General features: G+C 38.1%; 1 long non-coding RNA gene across 1 annotated transcript in view; it reads right to left on the reverse strand.

Annotated features, from left to right (window-relative positions):
* Positions 1 to 3205: 3205 nt before the first annotated feature.
* LOC308344887 overlaps positions 3206 to 12997 on the reverse strand; it is a 39388-nt gene continuing 29596 nt past the window's right edge. The window contains exon 3 of the long non-coding RNA XR_013967018.1: positions 3206 to 4700. This is a non-coding gene — a long non-coding RNA (uncharacterized lncRNA). The remainder of the gene's footprint in view (positions 4701 to 12997) is intronic.

The raw sequence follows: 12997 nt of genomic DNA on the forward strand, positions 1-12997 counted from the left end.
ATGCACCATTAGGGTCCAGACTGATACGTTTGCATCCATTAAAACAGCTTCCTTCCCTGTTAGGAGGAACCAGGTTCCTGGATGGTTTCATTCGGACAGTAATGGAGTGAATTCTACAAGCCCCTAGATAAGGGTCTCAGGCTAGAATTTAAAATAATTCCACTGCAAGGATAAAGAAGGTTATGGAACAAGCTGATTGAAGGCTCTGGAACAGAAATGGGAACGTAACCCAGACTTACATTCAAGTTTATTTGAATCCAACCCCATGTTCACTCTCTTTCTGAAGAGGTAGCCCAGGGTTTGAAGTCCAGTTCAGCAGTCTGGAGTCTGGGCAATATGGCCTCTTACGTAAAAGGAGAGATTACAGTGATCTTCAAATATGAGAGAGCATCTGTTAACACCTGCCCTTAGAAGTGTTTAACACCTTTTATTTAAAATAATAAGCATCTAGTCGAATGTCAGGTGATGTGTACCCTCCAAAAAAGGAGGCTTTCATACCTAATGATCAGTTTTCTGGTCAAGGAGAAGAGTAGTCAAATTGGCAGGAAAGAGGCAGCAGGAGTTTTGAATGGGCTGCACATGATTAGGTGGCAGTCAGAGGGAGTCAGGAGAATATTTATACTTGCTTTTTCAGCTTCTGGCTACAGTATTACTCACTGCATAAATCTTGCAGGGGCTTTGTTCAGACGAGTTCTAAGTGCCTGCAGAGCTAATGGCCCCGCCTTTTGGACATTATTATTTCACCTACCTCTGTTGGGAGACAACTAATAAAGCTTCCCATTAAAAGTATTTCTGGATCCAAAATTTACTCATTTGCTGTTGTCTGATCTGATCTCCTTACGTATTCACCGGTGCTCAACGATTTCAGTTTCATTTGTTCTTGTGTTTCACCTTTACTCTCACGTTTTCAGGCTATGCCATTCACCATCCAACTTCCCCTGACCCGCCTCAAGAACAAACAGCAACCTTCCAAAAAACCTTTCTGTATGTTTCTAAGTACCAGCCTTACCCGTATGTTATAGCCTCTAAGATGATAAAATCAATACAAATATTTTTCTTTGGAGACAGATTTCATCATTGCAGCTATGAAAGAAACATAAGACGATTTTTAGTGTTGATTTTTGAAGATGAGGACGCCTAGGGAATGGTCTGTTTGTTGGAAGATGAGTCACATTTGGCAAAGGTTTAAATGAAACTGCGAATTTGATAAATCTGTCCAAGGTTTAAGAATATTCAGACATCTTTCTTCTCAAGAAAATCCCCATGGATCTCCTCAAGAACAAAAGCTTCTCTACAATGGCTTCAAATGATTCAGACATAACTTCCTGCAGATACGCCACCAAAGGGATTTCTTTACTTTTAGTAAGACCATTAGCTAGCTTGCCAAATTCTTCAGCATAACAAAATTATAGGCCGTTTCTCTCTTGGGCATGCTGAAATGGTGAAAATTGCCCGGAGAAAATTGAAACCCTGATAATTGATTTTCTTGCTGTTTCAAAAGACCCAAACCTTTCTATGATTAAATTGAAACTTTTCAGGAAGAACACAATCAAGACCATAGGGAATACCGCTAGATTCTTAGAACAGTTTCACAGCTAAAACCTATACATGACATTTCTTGAGACCCAGATTTAGAATTAAATTATTTTTCTAAAATAATTTTATTTTAGCTCTTCTTCTTGGGCTTATGCAGAATCAGCTAATTTAGTTATGTTGTTCACTTCGTCCTTGGAATCTGGGAGCCAAGAATTAAAAATTTAAAAAAAAACAAAAACAAAAACAGGTTGGCTGTGAAAAGAAATTCTTCTTATTATAAAGTTGATATTGAAAAATAAATCTATCTCCCCATTAGTGAATTTCAGATAGGGACTTTGTTGACCAAATGACTGAAATGTGAGACCTTTAGTTTCCCCCAAAAATACACTTCTAAGTGATTAGACCGTGTTGTCAATGTGATTGTGGGGTGTATATATTTCCAAATCAAGATACTTTGTGGTTGTCCCAAGACACAGACTGGGTCACACAATACCATTGTTAGTTGATACATGAAAAAGCTGTTCAACAGTTGAAGGAAACTTTATACATATATGGAAGTCCTTACCATATAAACACTTGGTTACACTTTTTTTTTTAATTTTTTATTTATTTTCAGCGTAACAGTATTCATTGTTTTTTCACCACACCCAGTACTCCATGCAATCTGTACACTTTCTTTTTAAAGATTTTATTTATTTATTTGACAGAGAGAGGAGGAAGCAGGCTCCCTGCTGAGCAGAGAGCCCAATGCGGGGCTCGATCCCAGGACCCTGGGATCATGACCAGAGCCGAAGGCAGAGGCTTTAACCCACTGAGCCACCCAGGCACCCCTTGGTTACCTGTTCTAGGATAACTATGTTCCACAAGAATATTTGGGCTATTAAGAAAAGTTCTTTGAATCATTATTTCTTGAACATGATACACCAATATTTAAAATCTCAACTAATATGAATGTCCTTTATTCCTGAAGACCTAGATCAGAGGAAGGGGTTCATGAAGAGGCCTATAAGGTCATTGCCTTCATATACTGGCCAGCCTTGCGCTTGGAATACCCACATTCCATCTTAGAGTGAATATTTGTTCTTTTTGCCCAGAGCATCCCATCTCCCTAATGGTGGTAGGTAAGAGTACTCCAATTTTCCTTTGAGGGAACAAACTCATCCCTACAGCATGTGTGTGGGAATAGTCACTCTACTTCAGATGTGGGGCCTAAGCCAAGTTGCTCATTTTGCCATGTACTCCCCGCCCAACCCTAGTGATTGACTGAAGCATGGGACAGGCCCAGTAACCCAAAGTGAGACCCAGAAAGAGTGTGTGTACATCTCCAGAACTATGAGGAAACTACAGGAAGTGATTCTCTCTCTGCAGAACTTAAGAGTAGAATAATATGGATCTTAGTCCATTGAGGGCCACAGAGTAGATGCTAGAAATGGACCCTAGTGGTACTGTTTGAGCACAGAATTAAGCACTACCTAAAATTAGCTCCATTTCATCAAAAGAAACATTAAATGTTAAGTCAGTTCAACCTTCAAATATTTGCAATGAAAAAAAAGATCCTAACTGGCATTTGAACTTCTCCACGGCTCAACAAAAAACGTACACATTTTATATCTTGTAAGATTATTGTTTTTTTTTAAAGTTTTTTTTTTAATATTTTATTTATTTATTTGACAGAGAAAGAGATCACAGGTAGGCAGAGAGGCAGGCAGAGAGAGAGGAGGAAGCAGGTTCCCCACTGAGCAGACAGCCTGATGCGGGGCTCGATCCCAGGACCCTGAGATCATGACCTGAGCTGAAGGCAGAGGCTTTAACCCACTGAGCCACCCAGGCGCCCCGATAAGATTATTGTTATAAACAAGTTTTGGAAGGGAACTTTCATTAACCTGAGAGAAAACAAACACAAGCATAAATAGCTATGTACATAGTTTATAAATTGTGTATACAACTATCAGTTTTATAGCAAAGTTGCAATTATTAAATTCAAATACTTTTTTTAAAAAGAACTATAATGAAGGATCTTGCATAGAGCCAATAGGATCAATAATAAGGGTAGATTAGGAACATAGCTTCCATATTATGGCTTTCACGAGAGCATCATAAAAACACAAATTCCAGCTTTGACCAACTATTTTACTGTTATTTTACACAGCTTTATAGGTCATAATCATCTCTTCTCATTCTATAATTCCAAGACATTTTTCCCATTTAACAGTTCATTTGAACAAACATTTATAGCTGGATGATGATAGTTACTCAGTTATCTCAAGAGGAATGGAGACTCAAAGACACCCTTCTGCTTAAAGAATCTTTTAGAAACTGTCTGGAGAGTAGGGTGTCTGGGTGGCACAGTCAGTTAAGCATCTGACTCTTTTTTTTTTTTTTTAAGATTTTATTTATTTATTTGACAGCAAGGGAGGGAACACAAGTTGGGGGAGTGGGGGAGGGAGAAGAAGGCTTCCAGCAGAGCAGGGAGGCCGGCATGGGGCTCAACACCACAGTCGATCCCAAAACCCTGAGATCATGACCTGAGCCAAAGGCAGACCCTTAATGACTGAGCCACCCAGGTGTCCGTAAGCATCTGATTCTTGGTTTCAGTCCAAATCCTGATCTCAGGGTTGTGAGATCAAGCTCTACACTGGTTTCCACATTCAGTGCAGAGTCTGCTTGAGATTCTCTCTTGCTCTCCCTCTGCCCCTCCCACTCCGTGCTTGTCTTGCTCTCTCTTTAAAATCAATCAATCAATCAATCCTTAAAAAAGAAAAAGAAAGAAAGAAACTGTCTTGAGTGACATGTCTCAATCCTGGCCAATTCTTTACTCTCATTAGTATCTCAAGTATAGTTTCCTCAGAATGGACTTTGTGAAATCAATCTTATATACAAAAGATAATTCTGCTGTCACTCTAAGTTACAAATTCTTTAGAGCATTTTCTTCTTTTGAAAGGATAGGACAGATTTCAGATGCCAGGTCTGGGTTTCTCACTCTGTTGTAAGGGGGAAAAAAAGATGACCATCTGACCACAAAATACTATCTTATTTTTCCTTCACTCTCATGAAGTATTCAAATTAAAGTCAGAATCATATTGGTATTTGTTAATCACTTTAAATGGTGTTCTTCCCACTTGTATGATCTTGGTATCGAAGAAACCATCCTTTAAATTCTTAACCTGTTGGCAGAATGAGAAGAGATAAGAGTAATATTCTGAAAGACAGAGTTTTAATTTTAATGTTTTCAAAATTGAGTACATTTTAACCCTTTCAGTTTTTGTGTATGTATGTATGCAGGTGTGTGTGTAAAGGATATTATTTAGATCTTAGTTAAATAGCGTCTATCCAGCCTTCTGAATAGGAAGATGATCACATGGACAATAGGAAGAAAAATCTGCATATCAAGTCAGTTGATCCTGCAGATAATGGTATGTTTGGCAAATCATTCTTAAAATGTAATTCTAACCAAAATCAGATTTAGAATAATGCCCTACTGAACCCAGAAATTCGGGGAGGAAACTTGAGTAGGAGACATAGAAAAGAATGATTTTTTTCTGTTCATTTTAGGGTCCATTATCATAAGTAATATTTGAAAAAGTATATATTGATTTATACTTAATCTCTTTTCTTAATAAACTTTGCTTTTCTCTCAGATTAGTTCATCTCTTAGAAAGCAACATCCACATAGTATCTTAACTCCTCCCTGAAAAGTCTTTGCAAAAGTTTAACACTATCCTTTCAGTATCTGTCAATGGCCAATATATAAAAATGGTCATTCATAGAACTTTTTGTGTCTTCTATAAAATAATATTTAAAGGTAATGTCCACTGTGTTATCATTGCTCCTCTGTATGGATCCATGTCAGGAATTCCCCCTGGAACATAATTTCTGCCTGCTTTACGATGTCAAGAATACTGTTTGCTTGTTTGTTTTCTTACAGTATACAAATATTTCTTCCATAATATCTAAAGAGACCTCTAGAATCCACTAGATTTCCTTTTGGTCTTATGTACTAGGAAACTAAAAGTATATATTGCCAAATTTAGGTTAAATTATATTTACATACTCTATTGCATTAATGATATAACGTTAGATTTCTGTGGCAGTAAATTTATTTCTATTAAAATTCCGATCATTCTTTCATTCTTCATATTAATTGCTTTGTCTAATATCTGGGAAATATCCAAATAGTATGAAATTTCCAAGTTTTATTTGGGAGTAAGGGTAAAATAACATATTTTAAATATATGTTACCTTCTTAATTTACATACAGTTAAATTAAGGTTGAAAAAAAATCACGTATACGAACTTTCTGGTACTAAAGTCAAAAGCATTGTGAAACTGGAGAGTAGTATGTAGGTTTATAAACCATAAAGAAAAGGCTGAAGCTTTTCCCTAAAAGCAGATGAGGAAACACATCTAAGTGGTGATTAATAGTAAATGAAGTAACCTGAAATGAAATGTCCCATGTCTTATGCTATTGCTACTCTAAATTTTGCTTTTATTCATTGCTTAATTTATATTGCATATATACTGTCGTCAGAAAAAAAAAAAAATGGTTTCCCTCTCTCCAAGGGAAGTTCAACCCTTTTAACATACATGGAACTCTGAGGGAGGAAGGGGACATTCTATTCATCCAGTAGTGTGTTCATTCTTCCAACAAATATTTATTAAGTACTTGCTGTGTATTAGGCATTGCATTTGCAAACTTATTCTTATGGAACTTCCTACCAAATGGAGATAGATATTAAATAGACAGAACAAAAATGTCAGATAAATGTATAAATAAATATTTAGGTCAGATAAATATCTCTATATATAAATATAAATATGTCAAAATGAGAAGTGCTATGCAGAATTCAAAAACAAGATGTGAAGAGGAAGAACATAGGGAAGGCAATATATGTCAGGGGATCAGGCAAAACAACTCAGAGAAAATGACATTTATGCTGGGCTCTGGAAGAGCTGTATGAGTTAGCAAGGTCAAAGAGGGCAAGAGGGAGAATATTCCTAGCAGAGAAAAAAAGCTGGCGGAAGGGCCAGAGGCAAGAAAGATCCTGGCACATTTGAGGAACTGAAAGACCAGTAAGGCTCAGCTTAAAGAGTGAGGGAGGAGTGCAGAAACATGGTACAGAAATGAACACCTGTTTAAACCACCAGATCAGTCCAATAAAGCCCACAATAAGGCAGAGAGCAATCGATATGACGGACAGATTGCTCTGAGTCTCTCATTGTTACTTGACTGAAATAGAAATTTATGTATGTGTTTTTGGTCATAATTTTTAGTAAAGTGAGTTTTTCAAAAGAGAGATAGTAAGTCCATGGTTGCTTGGTGCTATCAGAGGCTGAGTTGTTCTCTCATTAGTCAACAAGTATTTATTGTACTAGGGCTGGGTATACAAAAGTGAATAAAGTAAACACCTCTACTGACCTCATGCAGCCTGCAGCCTAGGGAAGATAAAGCCAAGCAGGCAGACAAGCACTGGGGACTTTCTCATAGATGAGCAGTGGTAAAGGTGGCCGTTCCACGGAGGAGGCAGGGGAGAAAGCAGCGGTGAGTAATGTCCACAGTTCTGTGGTTGAAGCAGGTGTGAAGGTTAGACAGGAACCCAAGGCTCTGGTGGGAGAAGGAAATATTCCCCACCTGAAAGACTTGGACTGAGAAGTATGGGGGGGGGGGCTGTTCTGATGCCACCACATTGGTCTTGCCTGGAGTAAATCTCTCCTAGTTCTTGATTATCCTAAGAACATTTCATTTTCTTTTCCTCATAAATAGGAGGTACTACTGACTTGGGGAATCATTCAGCTTAGATCCAGGATTTTTAAATAAACCATCGTTTTACTACAATGTAAAATATTTGACAATTAAATGTTGGATTATTTGACTCTGTGTGTTTGCATTTGAGGGAAATGGTGGTTATAAGTGGGCATAAAAATTAACACCCCTTGAAGAATGAGGAAGTGACTCTTGCAGTTAGTAAATTGTTTCGGTCTCTGACCACAGAAGCAGAGGCTAGCATCAAATTTGATTTACAAAGTAAATATGATTTCTACAGTTGGGTTCAGCCTGTTGTTTCTTTAAAGGATATATATTTTAGTTTGCACTGTGAAAAACACAGATTAGCATTTTTCAGAACATTAGGGATCAAACATAGTATCAAAAGGAACTTGTTTTATCTTCTAGTCACAGATGATGATCCCAAGCAAAACAACATGTGACTAATTTGTGGGGCTCTGCTCTTACCCACATATTATTCCATATCTGTTTCTTTTTTTTTTTTTTAATTTCTTTTCAGTGTAACAGTATTCATTGTTTTTGCACCACACCCAGTGCTCCATGCAATATGTGCCCTCCCTAATACCCACCACCTGGTTCCCCCAACCTCCCACCCCCCTCCCCTTCAACCATATCTGTTTCTTTATGGCAGCAGAAGACAAAACTCCAGCACTGGTTCATCTGTGAGATAAGAATATGAATATACCAGAATTTTCTCTATGCTATCTGATCGAGAACAACAGTCTAATATTCTTGACTCTGGGAAGTATTGACATACCTTTGAATTCAACTCAGGATTCTTTTTTTTTTTCAAAATAGGCCTTAATCATTAAAAAATCATTCTATATTCAAATTAAAACAATTTAATAGAACTTTCTTTTCCAGAAACAATAACATAAGGAGCAAGGCATTTCATAAACTGTGGTCCTAAACTAGTCACAGTACAAAAATAAATAGACACTAAGTACACTAGTCAAACAGAGACAAAAATAAATATATATTAAGCACACTAGTCAAACAAAGATTCTCTGTCCCTTGAGCTTGAGAGGAAGTTGGACAAACTCTGGCCTGGGGTTTCCCAAACCAAATTTAAGCTCAGGCTGCATGTTTAACATTTGGTGCTAGGATATGGTAAACAAAGATAGAAATCATAAATTAATGTCCATGTCCCAGAGTGCTTTTCTCTGTTTCTGTTTTTCAAAGGTTTTATTTATTTGACAGAGAGAGAGAGAGAGAGAGATCACAGAGGGAGAAGCAGACACCCTGCTGAGCAAGGAGCCCCATGCAGGACTCAATCCCAAGACCCAAGCCAAAGGCAGACAATTAACCAACTGAGCTACCCAGGTGCTCCCAGAGTGCTTTTTAAAGTAAAAAGTAGAGTTGTGAGAGTTAAGTACACAATGACCTGAACAGTACCCATCTGTATGGAGATGACAATAAACAGGATGGGGTGGCGGGGGTGGGGGACTCCTATTCACCTTCTCTGCTCAAAGCCCCTGAGGATATATTTTGGTGTATAACCCTGCAGGCACCAGACTGGACATGGGGTGGGCCCTGACAAAGGCAATCCATGGAGTATCCCCTACTGGAAACTAGAGTGGACCAATTTTGAGAAATAGAGGCTGAATCAGTCAGAAGTGAAGGATGGGAGCAGATGTGAAAGGCAGTTCCGTAGTAGACTATAAAGCCTTTGCAAACTGAAGAGGAAACAGAAATTATGAGTAAGCAACGGAAGTTAGTAAGTAAGCCTAGAGAGGAAAGTGGAACAGATGTGCAGAGGGAAGACAATGAGACACAAACTATGTGCCTCATCTCATGATTCTTGGTGACTTTCCCATTCATCCCCAACTCAAGTCCACGTATGTCCCCATTGTTATATAAGTAAGTTTAACAGTAAAGAAATGTTTTTTCTTGGGTCACTATAATCAATCTCTAGAAGTTCCTTACAAAAAAAGAGGTCCTAACCATACACTAGTCAATCCAAGTCTCTACTTCATCTTGTGCTGACCCAAACATCAACACTGAGAAAATTACTTCCTATGTCTTTAAGTGAAGAAAAAACATAGTCACTTACCCAAAATGAAGCTTCTTACTGAAAAGACAACTGACATTACTCCTGACCTCTCACAGAAATCCTGGCTTACTACGTGAAAATGAGGAAAGGTCCAGAGGGCATAAAGGGATTTAGGGAAACGGACATCCAAAAAGTGATTACCCCAAGATTCTCTCTCCTGGGACACTCACTGTTCAGTGAGCAAATGTTTATGCAGGATTCAGCATGGGGGAAAAACTGACAAAAATTCCTGCTCCACGCAACACACAGATTAGAAGAGAAGATAAAGAACAAGCGAAGTAAGTACGATATACAGTGTGTTAGAGGAGTTCTAAAGAGTGAAGCAAAAAGGAACAATGAAGAGACAACCCTGGGGTTGGGGAATATTGATATTTTAAAGAGATGACAAGGAAGCATTGGCTAGTAAGGTAACTTTTGTATGAAGAAATGGAGAAAGGGAAGGATCTCTCCTTATAGACATCTGTGAAAACGGGTTTTAAGACAGAGTAAACAGCAAATGCAGAAGCTCAATGCAAGGTATTGGAGTGTTGGTAGAAAAACAAGGTAGGGAGCACGGCTGCAGTGGAATAAATGAGAGAGAGGTGAGTGAGGTCAGGAGGTCACAGGGGACCAGGCTTTACAGGGTTTCTAGGCCAATGTATGGCCTTTGGCTTTTACTTTGAGGGGATGGGAAACCACTGGAGGATTTTCAGCATAACAGTAACGCAACATAATCTGCATTTTAACAAAATCACACTGACGGCTGGATTGAAAGTAGATGGAAGGGGGCAAGGGCTGAAGCAGGTAACAAGTAAGACACTATCTTAATAATTCAGAGGATAAATAATGATGATTATGGCAGGGTGATAGCAATGAAGATGATGAGAAGTGGTTGAATTCTGAAAAAAGAACTGAGAGGACTAGGTGCTGGATCAGATGTGAGAAAGGAAAGAAAGAGGGGAGTTGTTTGGCCTGAGTCACTAGAAGAATGGAGTTTCCATTTTCCATAATGTAGAGGACTGGAGGAGGAACTTCCTTGGAAGGGACTATTAAGGGATACATTTTGGACATGTTAAATTGTTTATGTCCATCAAATATGCCCAGGTGGAGATGTCAGTAGACAGTTGGTTATACAAATCTCGAGTTCAAAAGGGTGATGGGATGGAAGCATTTACATGGAGTCAGTATAGACAGAAAAGAGGTCCAATCACGGAGCTCTGTGAGGCTCCCACTCTGAAAGGCTGTGTGTCCGTTAGAATACAATCCACTGGATACAGTAGAAAGCCCAAATAACAGTATCTTAAAGAACGTAGAAAACTGGAAGTAAGTCTCCCAGAGCTAGTAGGCAATCTATGATAACAACAGAGACCCTGTTCCTTTTCCTCTCTGTTCCACTATCCCAAACACATGGCTTCCATCTCCACATTTGCCTCAGAGGTGGAATATGGCTGCCATAGCCCCTGGCAATATACCCATTTCAGGCAGGAAGAAGGTAAAAGCAGAAAAGGGCAGAAGAGCTCTACAGGCAGTGCCACCCAGTGACTCCTGCCTACACAAATGGAGAGAAGAGATACAGGCTCTGAAAGCAAACTCCTGGGTGAGAATCCTATCTCCACCTTTCATAGATGCAAGGTCTTGGGAAGTCAGTTAACTTGGGCAAGTTGATTAATCTCTGCCATAAATATGCCCTCTGAAAATGAAAACAATAATAGCTCTTACATAGACGTTGGTGTAAGGAATAAATGAGATAATATGCTTGGAAAATTCCCCGCCCACAGTACATGCTCCTGAGTGGGCTGATGTGATTATGTTTCATTTAATAAGCCAAGGGGTAAGGGAGGCCAGAATACAGATTTTTATAAATTCTATGTAGACCACTAGTAGTGTCTGCTATAGAAGAGAATGGCATAAAATGGTGTGAAAACTTCTAGACTAGAAGTCCTATCTCTGGCGCTGCTACCCGTTCAATGCAGCGCTTTAGATAATTCAACTATCTGAAGATGACTTTAGGCATCTGTTAAGAAGAAATAAAAACACCTGCCCAGATTTCTTCTCTAGGATATTGGAGGATCAAATGAAGTATATATGAAGTAGAGTATTTTCTTAATTGTCATAAAATTCCTTCCCATTCTAACCCTACATATGCTTTCTTCCACTGGTGTTACAATTTACATTTTATATTTAGTAAAGTTTTCATGAAAGTAACAGGCTTTTCTTGGAAAAAAATGAAAGCTACAGAAGTATGTGTAGGAAAATTAAAATTATCCATAATCCCACCCGTGTAGCATGCTTCCTCACATTTTTTTTCTGTGTGTATGTACATAAACATTTGTGTATATATACAAAGGTACATTTCATTCTACAAGAACAATTTTTTAGCTGATGAATAATTGACATTTTATATTAGTTTCAGGTATACAACATAATGATTTAATACTTGCACATATTAAGAAATGATGACACCAATAAGTCTAGTTAACATCTGTTACCATACAGTTACAATTTCTATTCTTCTGTTGAGAACTTTTACAATTTACTCTCTTAGCAACTTTCTATTATGCAATATAATATTGTTAATAAAAGTCACCATGCTGCACATTATATCCCCATGACTTATTTGTTTTAGACTAGAAATTTGTACATTTGATCCCCTTCACACATGTCACTCCCCACCCCAAACTCTGCCTCTGGCAACCACTAATCTGTTCTCTATATCTTTGAGCTTGTTTTTTATGGGTTTTTTTTTTTATTCTACATATAAGTGAGATCATAGAGTATTTGTCTTTTTCTGACTTCATTTAGCATGATCTCAAGGTGAAAAACAATAGTTTTTAACTCACCTTACCCCTTAATCTTACATCATGAGCATGACCCCATGTCATTAAATGGTGCTTAAGAGCTACAAAACATTCCTGTTCATAAATGTGTAATAATTCTATTTTTATCCTGTGGGTATTTCAGTTGCTTCCAATTTTTGTTATTATAAATAAGCCTGTAATGAACATTCTTATGACTAGAAATATTTCAGCATCCTCTGATTATTTATTCAAGATAAATTATTAGAAGCAAAATAACTAAATCCTGGGAATGAATATTTTTAAAGCTTTTATTACATTTTGCCATATTGACCTCCAGAAATCTTGATCAAATTTTTTTCTTTCTTGATCAATTTTTACATCAGTGAGTTAAGAATGTGTTATTAAGGAGTTCCTGGGTGGCTGAGTCAGTTAAGCAGTCAACTCTTGATTTCCGTTCAGGTGATGATCTCAGGGTTGTAAGATCAAGCCCCGAGTCAGGCTCTGTTCTGGGCATGGAGCCTGGTTAAGATTCTCTCTCTCCCTTTTCCTCTGCCCCTCCCCATTTGTCCATTACTGTAATTTGGAGTAGGGGAGAGATAATATTATCATCTAGTTCTTTTAGGTTTCCTGATCAAGAGGAGCCACACTTGGATTTGATGTAGAGACCCCTATGAACCATTCCTTAATGAAGAAACAACCCCACACCAGAGACACTGGAATTTGAATTTCATACTGTGACTGAGTGGGACTTTAAGGATATTACCACCAGAGAAGAGCTGAATATATTTGCATGCAGGAAGCAAAGTAGCCTCAATTTAATTACCAGAAAGGTGGATTGTGGTGGGCATT

Source organism: Martes martes (assembly GCF_963455335.1).
Source record: "Martes martes genome assembly, chromosome: 6".
Lineage (NCBI taxonomy): Eukaryota > Metazoa > Chordata > Mammalia > Carnivora > Mustelidae > Martes > Martes martes.